Source organism: Orcinus orca, chromosome 3 (genome assembly GCF_937001465.1).
Source record: "Orcinus orca chromosome 3, mOrcOrc1.1, whole genome shotgun sequence".
NCBI lineage: Eukaryota > Metazoa > Chordata > Mammalia > Artiodactyla > Delphinidae > Orcinus > Orcinus orca.
The window spans coordinates 87,047,129-87,064,693 of NC_064561.1; the positions used below are offsets into that span (position 1 = coordinate 87,047,129).

General features: G+C 39.0%; 1 protein-coding gene across 3 annotated transcripts in view; it reads right to left on the reverse strand.

Moving 5' to 3' along the window:
* Window positions 1–2,440, reverse strand: part of FAM170A (family with sequence similarity 170 member A) — a 58,528-nt gene extending 56,088 nt beyond the window's left edge. For 2 of the 3 annotated variants that reach the window (XM_033423826.2, XM_049708512.1), the window contains exon 1: window positions 1,488–2,438. The gene's annotated coding sequence lies outside the window, so the exon portion shown is untranslated. Of the gene's footprint in view, window positions 1–1,487 lie in introns of all 3 variants that reach the window. The other variant, XM_049708514.1, reaches the window with a different exon arrangement.
* Between the last annotated feature and the right edge of the window lie 15,125 nt (window positions 2,441–17,565).

Genomic DNA, 17,565 nt, shown 5'->3' on the forward strand with positions numbered 1-17,565 from the left:
TTCATCTATGTGCCTGTGTTTGTGCCAGCGCAATACTGTTTTGATGACTAAAGCTTTGTAATTTAGCTTGAACTCAGGGAGCATGATACCTCTTGTTTTGTTCTTTTTTTCTTAAGACTGTTTTGGCTATTCAGGGTCTTTTGTGTTTCTATACAAAATTTAGAATTATTTATTCCAGTCACATGAAAAATGCCAGTGGTGTTTTAATAGGGATTTCATCAAATCTGTAGATTACCTTGGATGGTATGGTCATTTTAACAATATTAATTCTTCCAATCCATGAGCTTTTTATCATGAAAATGTTCAAATATGCACAAAAAAATAGTATAATCAACTAGCATATCACTTCAGTCCTACATGATTCAGTGTGCATTTCTATAACGTAAGAACATTTTCTTACATAAGCACAACACCACTACTATCCTTAATAAAATTCCTTGATATCATCTAACATCCAGTCCATATTCAATCCTGAACTGGAGAGAAATATTTTTATTTTGTATGGATAGCAGGAAAACTAATAATATAGAAAAAATGATTATAGTAATATGATTATAGATACTGAACAACTATCAAAGGGAAACGAAACTTAAAAACATTTGGTTTGTTTAGCTGTATTAAAACAATACTAATTAAGGCAATTTATTCAACTGCTTGATATTTATCCCCAGTGACAACAGATCATCATAACAATTATGCACGTCATTAAATGTGCCCAGGATTACAGCTGGAAACAAACAGAATGCACACAAGTAGTACAGAAATCTGCTTGCAACTTGAAAATTGTTTACTTCGAAAGAAATAGAATTGACCTGGATAATCTGCGTTCAGACCCAGGGAAGTATAGTTGATACCAAGGGTACAAAAAAATTTTGAACTTCATCAAACTCCTGACAACCTTCTCTCATTACCTTTGCAATGATACATTATACTCTTAGCTAGGCGAGAAAAATGCTGATATGAAACTACAGCACCAGTACAAAAATGCAATTGTGCTGGGACCTCTGAGGAAGAACTCTTTTCATAAGAAAATCTTGGAGCCTGGAGGACCAGTTTTGCACACTGTAGCTGTTTAATAACTCCTCTTCCTTCTCCTCCTCCCTATGCCCACCTCAGTTTGCAGGACTGCACAGGTGAGGGCTCAGAAAACCGACCTGGAGCAAATTCCTTCTCATGACACAGTTTGTCATTTGGAAAACACTGATGGTTACATCAAAAGGCTTTCTGCAATGTTACTGCACTACCTTCACAGCAAATTTGCACAGTCCTTTCTAAATCTAGATTTAAAAAGGATGTACTTATTTCAAAGGAAAAAGGATTAAACAGAAGGTGAGGGGGAAGCTCCAGGCACTTAAGTCTCCTTCCACTCTGGCAGTGAGTGTTTGCCATTAAGGCAGCCTCAGACCCTTGTTCTCATCCTCTCCAGGCCTTGTGTGCACTTGGTTCTTTGGACACAGAATCTAGTGAACTCAGGGACCCCAACTTACCCCAGTGGTCAACCAAGACTGTCTTAGAATCCTTCTGGCAAAAGTAACCTCAGAAATGTTGACCTCAACTCATTACTGAGGTTGTAAGCATAACTGGGCAGCTTTTGTTAAGTTCACATTAGCCACAGCCTTCTGCAAAAAGGGGAAGAAAGAAAGAAGGAGTAAGGGAGGGAGGAAAGGAGAGAGGGAGGGGAGGGCTGAGCTTGGAAATGGACTCTCTGAAACCAAAGTACTGGTGAACTTGTTAAAGATTTTTAAGTCTGACAGGCCAGCTTTCCCAAACCATGGCAGCTGTAAAGGGAATATAATTATACTTAGCAGAAGCCACCAGAATTTTGAAGTTACCCTAAATTTAAAGCTTCTGGGAGACTTAATTAAATTTAATGAAAACCATAGCTGCTAAACAAAGATGTTGTAGCTCCCACTTAGTTATTCCTGAGAAAATTAAGTAGCAATCATGAAGACATACCTCAGCTTTCACATTTAAGCCGCTAGGTAGTAATGCCCAAAGTCTATAAATAAGGTAATGCTCTCTTCTTTTCATTAGCTAGTACCATTGTCAAACTACTCATCTGTTCCTGTAAGAAAGAAAATCAGAACTAGAACAGAAGGAAAAAAAAAGAGGAGAGGGCTTCCCTGGTGGCACAGTGGTTGAGAATCTGCCTGCCAACGCAGAGGACATGGGTTCGAGCCCTGGTCTGGGAAGATCCCACATGCTGCGGAGCAACTAGGACCGTAAGCCACAACTACTGAGCCTGCGCGTCTGGAGCCTGTGCTCCGCAACAAGAGAGGCCGCGATAGTGAGAGGCCCGTGCACCGCGATGAAGAGTGGCCCCCACTTGCCGCAACTAGAGAAAGCCCACGCACAGAAACGAAGACCCAACACAGCCAAAAATAAATAAATAAATAAATAAATAAATAAATAAATAAATAAATAAAATTTAAAGTAAAAAGCAAGTTCATTAAAGGAAATGTTTAAAAAAAAAAAAAAGAGGTGAGAAAAAGGAAGTACAGGGAAGTTATCCTGAGTGTGATGTAGGGTAATATTCTAGCTGACTTCAAACCCTTGAGCTCCTCCACCATCCCCACCACTCCCTCCTGTGGCATTTCTTTTGTTTTTTAAAAAATTGTATGTTGTCTGCCATTGCAGAATTAGTACCCAGCTAGTTCAGGTCAGGATGGATGTCTGTAAATCACAGCACCAGAATATGTGGCTCGTTATGCTCCCATGGTAATCTTAACCTGGACTATTTATATGTAGAAATAATCATGATCCTTTTGATGGATTTGAGCAACAGGATGGTAGAGATAGAGTGAAACCTGACCCCAGGCAGAAATTCTACTCTCGGACTAGTACAGGGAGGAGGGGGAGATGAAGTGGCCTAATCTGCCTTCATAGAGGCCAACCAGACAGTCCAGGATGGGGTGTGCAAACAGTAATGTGCATCAGAAGCCCCTGGAGGGAGATTGCGAGACCCTATCCTAAGAGTTTCTGATACAATAGGTCTGAAGTTGCGCCCCAAAACTTGCTTCTCTAACAAATTCCCAGGAGACACTAATACTGCTGGTCCAGAGACCATATTTTGTTTTTATTTTTTTACTTTTAGTTTTTTTGTTTGTTTTTAATTGGGGTATAGTTGTTTTACAATGTTGCGTTAGTTTCCACTGTACAGCGAAGTGGAGTTCCCTGTGCTATACAGCAGGTTCTCATTAGTTACCTATTTTATACATATTTGTGTATATATATCAATCCCAATCTCCCAATTCATCCCACCACCCACCTTTCCCCCCTTGGTGTCCATACATTTGTTCTCTACATCTGTGTCTTTATTTCTGCCTTGCAAACCAGTTCATCTGTACCATTTTTCTAGATTCCACATATATGCGTTAATATACGATATTTGTTTTTCTCTTTCTGACTTACTTCACTCTGTATGACAGTCTCTAGGTCCATCCACATCTCTACAAATGACCCAATTTGTTCCTTTTTATGGCTGAGTAATATTCCATTGTATATATGTACCACATCTTTATCCATTCGTCTGTCAATGGGCATTTAGGTTGCTTCCATGACCTGGCTATTGTAAATAGAGCTGCAATGAACATTGTGGTACATGACTCTTTTTGAATTATGGTTTTCTCAGGGTATATGCCCAGTAGTGGGGTTGCTGGGTCACATGGTAGTTCTATTTTTAGTTTTTTGAGGAAGTTCCATACTGTTCTCTATAGTGGATGTATCAATTTACATTCCCACCAACAGTGCAAGAGGGTTCCCTTTTCTCCACACCCTCTGCAGCATTTATTGTTTGTAGATTTTCTGATGATGCTCATTCTAACCGGTGTGAGGTGATACCTCATTGTAGTTTTGATTTGCATTTCTCTAATGATTAGTGATGTTGAGCATCTTTTCATGCATTTGTTGGCCATCTGTATGTCTTCATTGGAGAAATGTCTATTTAGGTCTTCTGCCCATTTTTGGATTGGGTTGTTTGTTTTTTTGATATTGAGCTGCATGAGCTGTTTGTATATTTTGGAGATTAATCCCTTGTCGGTCACTTAGTTAGCAAATATTTTCTCCCATTCTGAGGGCTGTCTTTTTGTCTTGTTTATGGTTTCCTTTGCTGTGCAAAAGCTTTTAAGTTTCATCAAGTCGCATTTGTTTATTTTTGTTTTTATTTCCATTACTCTAGGAGGTGGGTCAAAAACATCTTGCTGTGATTTATGTCAAAGAGTGTTCTTCCTGTTTTCCTCTAAGAGTTTTATAGTATCCGGTTTTACATTTAGGTCTTTAATCCATTTTGATTTTATTTTTGTGTACGGTGTTAGGGAGTGTTCTAATTTCATTCTTTTACATGTAGCTGTCCAGTTTTCCCAGCACCACTTATTGAAGAGCCTGCAGAGACCATATTTTGAAAACCACAGGTCTAAGACATACTGTCTCAGAAGTTTAGAAAACAGAGGCATGTTTGGGAAATGGTTTGGTATTAGGTGAATCCAATCCGAGACACAGAAGATATGGTTGAGACAACTAGCTAGCAATGATAGAAAGCAGATGGGTAATGGGTGAGTCCCAGAAATCTGCCGCATAAGGGCAGGCCCTTCACCATCAGATGAGGAGTAGTCTCACCCTAGGAAAAGTGAACAGAGCTGGGTGGGGTCCCATAGCCATGATCAACCTGCTGAAATCAGATCAGGACCTCAGCCCTCAAGGGAACCAGCCAATACGTTGTAGGAGGTCCCCAGGGGCTGATGGAATGAATCTGGGACAGAGAGCTTCAGGGGAGGGAAGCTGGGAGCATCTCCTACCCGAAAGAAAGATCTGACCCGTCTGCAGGTAGACTGGAACACATGCTCCCTCTCCTGGCATCAGATCTTTGACAACCAGGACCCACCCCACACCCCACACAGACAAACTTGCCTGCAAGTGCTCCAGGCCCTGACAACCCCTGTATAAGTAAGCAAACACCTGCATCGCTGACCTCTACACTCATCTGACTACATTTAGAGCATTGTCTCTCCCAATTTAATGACTCATAAAGCACAGAACTATAAAGTGGTCTTATTAAAACATATTTCACAGTTAGCTAGTGGGAAGCAGCAGCATAGCATAGGGAGATCAGCTCGGTGCTTTGCGATGACCTAGATGGGTGGGATAGGGAAGGTGGGAGGGAGGCTCAAGAGAGAGGGGTTATGGGGACATATGTATCCATATGGCTGATTCACTTTGTTGTACAACAGGAACTAACACATTATTGTGAAGCAATTATACTCCAATAAAGATCTATTTTAAAAAAACATATTTCATATTCATTTTCATCTAACTCTTAAAACAACCCCAAGAGATGCACCACGAAAACAGCCAGGAGGAGGGATGCTCAGGAATCACAGGACTGGCTCTCAGACCCACCATTGTGTGAAGCTGGGATTGGCCTCCTGACTCCAAGGTTAACATTGTTCCCCTTAGTTCATATTCCCTCCCTTTTGAAAAGGATTTGTTTGTGGGGTTTTTTTTGGGGGGGGGGGAGTGGCTTGATTTTGTGTATTTATGTATGTATTTATTTTTATTAGTTCTTGTGAAAATTTTAATTTTTATACACTTTTTAAAGGTTACTTTCTATTTACAGTTACTACAAAATACTGGCTGTATTCTCTGCATTGTACAATGTATCTTTTTTTTCAACTGAAATATAGTTAATTTACAATGTTGTATTGGTTTCAGGTGTACAGCACAGTGATTCAGTTATACATACATACATATCTATTTTTTTCAGATTCTTTTTCCCTTATTGGTTATTACAAAATATTGAGTATATTCCCTGTGCTATACAGTAGGTCCTTGTTGGTTATCTATTTTATATATAGTGGTGTGTATATGTTCATCCCAACCTCCTAATTTATCTCTCTCCCCCACCCCCCTTTCCCATTCAGTAACCATAAGTTTGTTGAAAACAATTTGAACCAACTCTACAGGAGAAATTTAATCTCTCCTGCTTCATTAAGCAAAAACAAAAATCAAGAGATTATACCAGAAAATATATTACATCATTACACTCAATTATGTAACACTTAGCACAGCCTGTTTTCCTAAGGAAGTCCCTCCCTGCCTTAGGAAAAACAGAGTTCTCTATCACTAGAGGTAACCAAGGAAAGGCTGCACAAATACCCACCAGGTACATCAAAAAAGGAATTCAAGCATCCAGTGGGATGGATATTGACTGATGTTTCATTTTATTGATTTTAAGTTCTCTTAATTTCTCTATTAAGCTCACTTTTAAAAACAGACTCAACATCCCTATTACCACTTCCATAATTTTTATGTGTAAAATGTTTCTGTGGGCACAGTAACTTTATTTAGACAATGAAAATTCAGTATTTTCACTGCAATGTTTAACATAAATGACAATGCATATTTTCATACTTGCCAGTCCATTTATTTTTGACAAGTTGAAGTACCCAGCAAAATGTTTCTTACCAGAATCCATGGGTTTGGAATTCCAAAATTAGAACAATACCCATACCTCACAATCCTAAATGTGTGTATTTCGTGCCCAATGGTATTTTTACTATCTGAAAGTGTTTTCTTTAATCTTCTTTGATGCACTTTCTCCTATTCTTTCTATTGCTCACACTGTAAACTTTGAAAATAAATGTCCTTAGGCAACAACTCTGTGATGTTTACTAAAAAACCTGGCAAATTTTTAATGGGATCATTACAAATTCTGCTTGTTAAACCCAAGGAAAAGTATAGGTATATCAGTATTTTAAATGGAAAGCCCATCAAGGCAACATGCCACACAGACTTAGGAGATTAGTGACGTGAGCTGGGTTTGATTCCTGGCGCCACTACATCCTAACTCTGTGACTTTGGGAAAGTTTACTCTTTGGAAAAAATGATGAAAATTGCACATAACTCACAGGAATAGAATGCAATCATGTACGTGGGGCGCCGGCAAAATGGATAAGGCAGCAGCGTTTCATAGTGATTTACAAAGATTGCCTGTATCCAAATCCCAGATCTGCCACTTAGCTATATACTGTTGAGCAAGTTATTGAACCTCCCCAAACCTGTCTCCTTGTCTTTATAATAGGGATGATGGTATTATCTACTTCGTAGGCTTGTCGTGATGATTAGCTGGGATAATACTTGTAAAACCCTTGGCACTGGGTCCTGCAGCTGGTGGGCAACTCAGGGATGCTAGTTCCCTTTCCCAGCATCCTCTTCCCAAGCTGTCTCCAAGTTTCCCTACTCACTTCTCCCTAACTTGCCATCCTACTTTGCCCCAAAGGAAAAAATACTTGGAAGGGAGAGGCAGAATTCCTTTGAGAGAAAGAATTATCTTTGTTTAGGCATATACACTGAAATCCTCCCTAGCTGTGAAAAGAGCTCCAGTGGACTGGTTGAGAAACAGAGCTAAACTGTTAGGTATATTTGCTTTATTAAGCATGGAGACGTGGGAGGTAAGGAAGGCAGATGTGAGAGGAGTCAGCCTATTTGGGGCTTTTCAACAGTGGGAGTGGCAAAGGCACTAAGAACCAGAGAATCTAGTATATTCCACAAGTAGCCTACTGGGCTAAGCTGTGAGGTAAACCCTCTGTGTTAATCCTAATGCTTCAGTCCTGGTCTAGTACACATAACTACCTTGTGTAAATGGTTTGGGATAAAATATGAGCAAAAATGAATGCTGTTTCGCATTTAGATTCAATGCAATGATAAAAGAAGGGAATAACTGAATAAGGAGAGATGAGAGACTGCTAATTCAATGGAGTCAGAAAATTATATCAAAAGATGAATAGAAAAACTATTAACCACTGCTCCCCTCCCCAAGAATACGTGGACATGTTGGTAGGGACATGGGAGTTCGTATTGTAAGCAGGACGGAGACTCTTTGAATTAAATATTAAATGAAAGGTGACCAAAGAGACTGAAAAACCTGGGCCCCCCCCACCTTCTTTCCACCAAGACTGCTGACATCTTGACTATGCCAATTCTCTTTTTTCATCACTGGTTTTCATTAGACATCTATATACAGTATTATTCCTACTTGATAAAGTGAAATAATTGGTTTCAAACGAAGATTAGAACTTTACTGTTTATAGACTCCTAAAATCTTGAAACCAGAAGACCTTCTGGTGATGACCTACCTAGTTCAAGCTCTTAACAACTAGGAGACCAGCCTAGAGAATGCTTGCCCGGTTTTCATGCAAGTTACCAGCAGCAAATGGACTTGAGTTTTCAGCCAAGGGCAACTATTCCCTTCCTTATCATTGGCTGTTTCAAGTCAGAAAGGGAATAAAATTAAGCCTAGGTATGTAAGGGGGCTCATAAAACTAGGGAGCTATTACTAGTTGCCTGCATATATTCCTGAGTTGTGATGTTAGTTAACCCATTTTAGCAACAGATAATCTCTTTATTTCAACTACACCAATCAATGCATTATTATATCAGATAACTTTCTAACGTTCTCCTTAGAATAAAATATCATGATGAAACTCAATCTCTGACACATAAAAGTGAAATTGAGTATGAAAGCAGACCCATTTGATTATCATAATTTCTGAAGTTTTTCATAGAGAACAGACTTGTGGTAGCCAAGGGGAAGGTGGGGCGGGGAGGGATGGATTGGGAGTTTGGGATTAGTAGATGCAAGCTAGTATATATGGGATGGATAAACAACAAAGTCCTATTGTGTAGCACGGGGAACGATATTCAGTACCCTGTGATAAACCATAATGGGAAAGAATATGAAAAAGAACGTATATATATGAATAACTGAATCACTTTGCGCTACAGCAGAAATTAACACAACATTGTAAATCAACTCTACTTCAATAAAGTAAATTTTTAAAAACTTCTGAAGTTTTCATTCGCTTTCCTATGTCTCAAACTGATTTTCAGGTGAGTTAAAGTGAACACAATTTACAAAATTCAATGCCTTTACAAAGAATATGAAATTTCAATAGTTTCTCTTGCAGTCTAATTATTGAATAAGTAATTAAGCTAATTTTCACTGAATTTATGAAATGAAAATCAACTAAACACTTTAACCTAATTTTGGAGATTTGTAACGGGATTAGTTTTTAAATGGCTGTGTGATAAAGTCATAGTTCTACAGCAATTCAATATGTTTACAATAGTAATAATTTTACTTTTAAGATATACAAAGAAGATAAAGATATACAAAGAATATAAAGAAATTGGAGTTAAGAGACCATGTCTTAGGCCTCTAAGTATTATTCTTTTATAATAGTTATAGTTATAAGCCTAATTAATTCAAGAAAGAACTTGATTTTGTCAACTACAAGATTTTATCAGAAAAATACAAAGAATATTGGTTTGGATATTGGAGGAGGGGTGGAGGTCCCAAAGAGATGAGTCCCTAAGGTTTTGTAAAAAGGCACTTAGGGAAAGAAACTTTAATACATAAAGAAAGGAGGTATAAGGTATAAGTGAGAAGCATATTTTCAACTCTGTAAGAATTAGAAATAAAAAATGCCAAAGATTGGCCTCTCTGGTCCAATTAATTATACAATACCCAGACTTCTCTTATTTCACCTTTAGTTAGAGAATTTTCTATAATTCCAAAGTTACAGAGCAAAGTACTGCTAGCTTTATAGACACAGCACTTCTCAGAGCCCCAATCTCCTTAATTAAGGAGTCTATTTTAAGACAAATCATATTACCTTAAAAGATAGGGATGGAAAGATATGTTTAGAGATACTGCTTGGAATGCATAGTAGAACAAACACAAACTAGGAGATGGTGAGTATGTTTCTTGGTCTGACTCTTACACCTCTCCCAGTATGACCTGGGACAACTCACCAACTTCTCGGAGTTTCACTGCCATCTGTCAAATGTTTTTTTTTTTTTTTTTTGATTGTCAACTCTAAATAATAGAAACTGACAATACACACGTGGAGACATACACACTCCTTAAACAACTGATGGGAAAACGTTCATTCTCTAATTTTAAAACGCAATTTAAATCAAACCAGAGAAACCACTGAACATCTGCTAAAGAGTAAGAATTCCTTTTAATGATAATCCTTAAGAAGTAATGATAAAATTGGATTCACTCATGCAATGAGCTGCTTAAGATCAGATATTCTCTCTTCCTTATTCCCATCTAAATCTTTAATGCCTGGTGCACATTAGGAGTTCAAAAAACAGTCATTAACTGACTATCCATTGGTGGGCTTGAAAATTGTTATTTGGGAATCAGTACGGTTACATGTAGCAAAAACCATGTATCTGGAATAGCTCACACATTAGGCTGAAAGGTGAAGAGTGAGGGGAAATGGTTTATTCCAATCTGTCCTAACTCACCTCCACAGGCCAATAAACTTGAGTACTCTTTACCAGGCAGAGGAAAAAGAAGACACGTCTATTTTTACAGGGGACGGTGGGCCAGAAGGTAGTGGTACCAAAAGCCCCTCTCTCTAATCTCCCAATCTGAAATCTAAGGTGAAATACTCTTACTGCCCAGGTGTCCTCCCTCGGGACATGGGCCAAAGTGATGGCTCACTCTGGACTGAGGTTTGGTTGCCACAGAACCCCAACTTCAGTTGATTATTCAGAAAGGCAAAAGAGTCAGATCGTTGAAACACACAGTACTACCCACCTTCTTGTGATACAGTCTGCGAACAGGACTGTATCTTCGGATGATGACGGGTTCCCAATCAGACGCGGGGGCCTGCTTCTCCTGGTCCTGCACCTGCACACAGCAGTACGCACTTCCTGCCTACTTTACTTCCACAGACACCTCATTTGAATCAGAGGTCTAAGTCATATTGCTTCAATTGCTTTCTCTTGCTTGGCGATACAAGATTTAGTCACATTGGGAACTAAGGGACTGTTGCAGTCCGTAGGCATTGACTTGTATAAGGCTTTTTGTATAAGACTTTTGTTTTTTATGACAGAACTCGCCATTCATAAACATGCTGACATGTTTGCTCTCCTCTCCTCACCTCCCAAAGTGGGATAAGCACAAATGAAACTTCTTGGCTGTATAGGACTGTCACAAGCTGCTCTCACCCTTTGACCCAATAATCCTACCCCTAAAAGCTTTGTCTAAGAAAACAGTTCAGAAGAATTGAAATGTCTAAAACAGTAGTGTTTAAGTAGAGGGTAGTGATTCGTGAATGTTGATGGCGATGAAAAGGGAAGATCAAGGGGATACTGGAGCTGCTGGTTTGGAAAACTGAGTGGATGTTGGTGCCACTCGCCGACACAGGGAATGCATCGTGTGGCTGGTAGGGGCACAGCCAGTGTGTGTGCCGTGTGGTTTTACCTGCCTGGGTGTGGGAGTGGGAGAGGGCCTTTCACACTTTCATAATTCATATGAATTCATATTTTCCTAACTGTTCAAAGCAAATAAAGGTGACAGTTCAATATTTTGTTTTCTAAACTGGCACTCTCGGCACCTATGCCTGAAGGCCATATCCACCGCCACCACCCCCTGCAACCCTGGCCTGTTTTGGACAGGTTTTTACATTTTTTTTACAAAGCTGTTTTAAGAAAAAGAAGATGCTACAGAGACCATATGCGGCCTACAAAGCCTAGAATGCTACTCTCTAGCCCTTTACAGAAAATGTTTGCTGACGGCTGATTTAACCCATCATTGTTCTTTACTGACATGCTTCCAACTTCAAAAGAGACTAAGGAAGACAGAGCTGTTCAATCTCCCTTCACATAAAACTCACTTGAAGTGATACTTTTTAGACATCATTTTATGTCTTCTTCCACGCTGCCTTCAAAAACTTCCCTGGCCAACACTGCCCCAACTCGCGGCGCTTTCTACTTCTCTGTTTTCTGACTCTTATCAGCTGTGGACTCAAAAGTTATGCAACCAAACTGTCTACAAGACGGATTCTGGATGAGGCCATCAACAGGTCTCCCATGAGCAAATTTTGAATTTTAGTGCCTCAATATTTTACCTCCTCAGATATCTTTTTATTTTTTAAGCTACGATAACCCTGATAGCTGGATGTCACTTACTAGGCAACTTCAGCCAATATACTGCAGACACATGTAATATAAATCTAGATTTTCAGTCGACACTTGCAGTTTTTCTATTTTGCCTATCTATGGGTTTTTAAGTGGGTTATTGTCTTTCCTCTCCCCACTTTAAACAGCTTAGTTCACATCGACCTAAAACCTTCTGCTCTTCAGAAAATCAGTTTCCTTAACTTTCACCTTTTGAGGTTTCTCAACTTCAGAATTTCTCCATGGCATTGGATTATCGTTCAGTTTTGCTGCAATAGTTGTTGACTTAAAGGATAAAGTTAATGTTGGGGTAGTATTCTTATTAAATAGATTATTACTCAAATCTATTTCTCTCCAACATAGAATTCAGCTTTCTCAGATGGTTTGCTTTAAAATACACACACAGAGTCCTGTGAGGAGCAAACAGAGGCTGTTCTACCAGTGTGGGTTACAAAGAGCTTCACACAGGGAACACGTGGGGGAGGCTTAAGGATACGGAGGACTTTGCCAGGTGATGGGGTGAAAAGGCAAAGAAACCTTAGGGTAGACTGTTGAGATTTGGCTCTCCATACTCTAAATTTCCTCTGGTATCATACCTGATTCACCTCAGGCCTTGTGGTCTGGCTGGGGCTGATCCTATTAGTGCAGAAGAGTTACCATGTCGGGCCTGAGACTGCTGTCCTTAGAAAGGCTCGCCTGCAAGGTTGGCCCTTCGCTGACATGTGGGAACTTAAAATTTTGAGAAGTTTCCCGATGTTCCCTCACTGAGGAGAGTGGTTCCCTGCGCACAAACTGCCCAATGTGGTTGATGCTAAATACCACATTCCTTTTAGAAGGCTGGAATTCTGGTGTGCCCTCTGGCAGAAGACGCCTATGTGACCAGCCTCCTGATGAAAACCTCAGACACTGAGTCTTGGTAGACATTTCACATGCCATCATGATTTGATGCTAGGAAAATTAAGCATGTCCTGGATGACTCCACAGGGAAAGACTCTTGGAAGCTTTTACCTGATTTCCTCTGGACTTATTCATGCACGCTTTTCCCTTTTCTGATTTTGCTTTGTATATTCTGATATAATAAATCAAAGTCATAAGTCATAAGTACGACTATATGGTGAGTTCTGTGGTCCTCCTGACAAATCACCAAATCTGGGGAAAGCCTTGGGGCTCCCCAACACACTATCCTTTGCTACATGTACGGACCCTGATAGATGCAGGCCAATCAGCATACCCACAATCTCTAGCTACAGTGATGAGTTCAGGGATTGGCTTATGATCAATGACAGCTAGTGAGAGCAGGTAAGGTCTTCCCTGGGGCTTTTGGTAGAACCCAGTGGTCTCTCTTCTGCTGGTTGATTTGAGATGCGACCACGAGGCTGTACCTCTTGGCTGCCATCTTGTGACCACAATGAGAATAACTTGGAGCTGCCAGGGTTGTTACCACACGGAGCCTGTGGATAAAGCGGGCAGAGAGATGGCCTGGATAACACTGACTCATTCAATGATCCCCCTTCAAAAATCTACCCATCTAGATTTTTTTCCGTTATGTGAAAAAGTTTTATGCCAATTTGAATTGGTTTTATTACTTGCCACTGAAAGAATCCCAAATGATGCAAACTTGAACCATGCTAAACAGTCTGACAGTAAGATGACCAAGTAGGAATCATCGCAGGTTTCTAAGTTGGGAAGTCACATGCTCAGATGTGTTAACCTCTGGAGGCTGCAGGGAAGTGGGTGGCAAGACGGTGGTAATGAAAGACTGGAAAGCAGTTGGAAAGCCATTAAAATGAGCTATCAAGTACGAGGTACTAGGGTACAAGTACTTGGGTAGGAGTGGCATAGAGTAAAATCCTTAAATATTCAGGAAATAGAAGTGATAAGAGTTGGTGAAGGACTGGATATGGGGTGTGAGGAAGAGAAAAGTCAAGGATAACTCTGGTTTCTTAGTTTAACTCAGCAAAAGGTGATGTTCTTAACTAAGACAAAATAAGAAAAGATGCACATTTAGGAGTGGAGAGGAAGATCACATGTTTATTTTGAACATGTATCTGCAGTAACTACACTTGACCCTTGAACAATGGGAATAAGGGGGTTAAGGGCACCAACCCTCCATGCATTCGAAAATTCGTATATAACTTTACAGTGGGCCCTCAGCCCGCCATATCTGTGGTTCCATATCTGTGGATTCAACCAACTATACAAATGGAAGAGTACTGTAGTATGCATTTATTGAAAAAAAACCCGAGTATAGGTAGAGCCATGCAGTTCAAACCCACACTGTTCAAGGGTCAACTATATATGACAACAGTCTAGTAATCATTTGGCACTGTGGGTGGAACTATGGAATTATGGCAAGATCAGAGTTGAAGATAATAGACTCAGAGTTATGAATACTCAGGTGATGGTTGAAGATAAGGCAGTAAATGAAATCACCCAGGAAGAAAACACCTACCAAAAAGTGGAGAGGGCTGAAACCTCAATCAAAAATTCTGTAAAGACAGGTAGACAGAGGAAATTACCGAAGAGACAAGCAGAAGTCAGGGAGATTAACTCATAGGTTCATTTAAGAAGGTAAAATATTTCTCACCAGAGAATAAAAGGGAAATAAAGAATTAAAAAGGATGGTGCGGGCTTCCCTGGTGGCGCAGTGGTTGAGAGTCCGTCTGCTGATGCAGGGGACACGGGTTCATGCCCTGGTCCGGGAAGATCCCACATGCCACGAAGCGGCTGGGCCCGTGAGCCATGGCTGCTGAGCCTGTGCGTCCGGAGCCTGTGCTCCGCAACGGGAGAGGCCACAGCAGTGAGAGGCCCGCACACGGCAAAGAAAAAGAAAGATGGTGCACTCAACATGATGGTACACAACATGGTATAATATTAAATATTACAAAAAGGTTAAGGAGCATGAGGACTAATAGGAAGCTACTAAATCTGGATACCAGTAGCTCTCTGACCATTAAGATTGACAGAGATGGGTTAGTAAGGTAATTAAAAGGTCACTTTCTTAATATGCTTTAAGCATCTAGGGTATATATTCAACAACTTCATTCATTAATATGTAGTGGCATTTGATTAACTTTACTATGCTATTTCTATTTGGAAGGACACTAAGCTGTTCCAAGCGCAACTATAAAAGACAAACATTAAAAGACTGCCATTTGGTTTTTTTAAATTCAACTGGCATAACAATGAATCACCCTAAATTAAATTTATGTGATGCAGTAAAAGTAGTTCTTAAAGGGACATTCATAGAAATAAATGCCTATCTTAAGAAACAAGAAAAGTCTCAAACAACATAATTTCACACCTTGAGGAACTAGAAAAAGAAGAATAAATGAAGCCCAAAGTTAGTAGAAGAGAGAAAATAGCAAATGTTAGCACAGAGATAAAGGAAACAGAGACTAAAAAAATCTACAGAAAAGATCAATGAAACTAAGAGCTGGTTCTTTAAAAAGACAAACTAAATTGAGAAACCTTTACCTAGATTGACCAAGGAAAAAAAGAGAGAAAACACAAACAAAATCTGAAATGAAAGAGGAAATGTTACAATTGATATCACAGAAATTAAAAGGATCACAAGAGACTACTATGAATACCACCAATAAATAGGATAACCTAGAAGAAATGAATAAATTCCTAGAAATGCACGATGTCCCAAGACTGAATAATGAAGAAATAGAAAACCTGAACAGACCAATTACTGGTAAGGAGACTGAATTAGTAATATCCAAACAAACAAACGTCTAGGACCAGACAGCTTCACAGGTGAATTCTACCAAACATTCAAAGAAGAATTAATACCAATCCTTCTCAAACTCTTCCAAAATTAGAAGAGGAGAAAACTTTTCCAAACTCATTTTACAAGGCCAGTATTACACTGATACCAAAACTAGACAAGAATGGCACAGGAAAATTACAGGCCAATATCACTGATGAACACAGATGCAAAAATCCTCAACAAAACATTAGCAAACCAAATTCAACAATACATAAAAGGATTATAACCATGACTGAGTGGCATTTATCCCAGGGATTCAAGGATGGTTCAACATCTGCAAATCAGTCAACGTGACTCACCATACATTAACAAAATGTACGGATAAAAATCATATGATCATTTCAATAGATGCAGAAAAGCATTTGACAAAATTCAACATCCATTTATGATAAAAGCTCCATTTATGATAAAAGCAAAAATAAACAAATGGGACCTAATCAAACTTACAAGCTTTTGCACAGCAAAGGAAACCATAAACAAAATGAAAAGACAACCTACAGACTGTGAGAAAATATTTGCAAATGATGTGATCGACAAGGGCTTAATTTCCAAAATATACAAACAGCTCATAAAACTCAACAACAACAAAAAAAAAACCAATCGAAAAATGGGCAGAAGACCTAAAGAGACAGCTCTCCAAAGAAGAAATACAGATGGGCAATAAGCACATGAAAAGATGCTCAACATCACTAGTTATTAGAGAAATGCAAATCAAAACTACAATGAGGTATCACGTCACACCAGTCAGAATGGCCATCATCAAAAAGTCTACAAATAATAAATGCTGGAGAGGATGTGGAGAAAAGGGAACCCTTGTAAACTGTTGGTTGGAATGTAAATTGGTGTAGCCACTATGGAAAACAGTATGGAGGTTCCTTATAAAGCTAAAAATAGAGTTACCATATGATCCAGCAATCCCATTCCTGGGTATATATCTAGAAAAGACAAAAACTCAAACTGGAAAAGATACATGCACCCCAATGTTCATAGCAGCACTATTCACAATAACCAAGACATGGAAACAACCCAAATGTCCGTCGACAGATCAATGGACAAAGAAGATGTGAATATATATATACAATGGAATACTACTCAGCCATAAAAAGGAATGAAATATTGCCATTTGCAGCAACATGGATGGACCTAGCGATTATCGTACCGAGAGAAGTAAGTCAGACAGAGAAAGACAATATTATATAATATCACTTATATGCAGAATCTAAAAAAATAATACAAATCAACTTACTTATAAAACAGAAACAGATTCACAGACATAGAAAATAAACTTATGGTTACCAAAGGGGAAAGGAGAGAGAGAGGGATAAATTAGGAGCACAGGGTTAACATATACATATCACTATATATGAAACAGATAAACAACAAGGATTTACTGTATAGCACAGGGAACTATATTCAATATCTTATAATAACCTGTAAGGGAAAAGAATCTGAAGCTGTATGCCTGAAACTAACATAATATTGTAACTCAACTACAGTTAAATTTTGAAAAACAGAAAGTTATATATTTGGTAGATTTCCAAGCACTATATGAAAGTAAAGAATTTCCAGCAAAAGGGAAGGGAGAAGAAAGAAAACTATTTGAAAACACAAACACCTTTATCTTGCCTTAAAGCAGAACACTATCTATCATAGCAAAGTATGAAAATGAATAAATATACGAAAATTCATGCTAAAATTGGGATATCAATAAAGAGAAGAGAAAATAACAAAACAAACTGTAAAAGGCATCAAAGTGGCCTCTACTCATTTCATTTTCCTTACAACTTATAAATGCCATCACAATTCTGAAGAGACTGGAC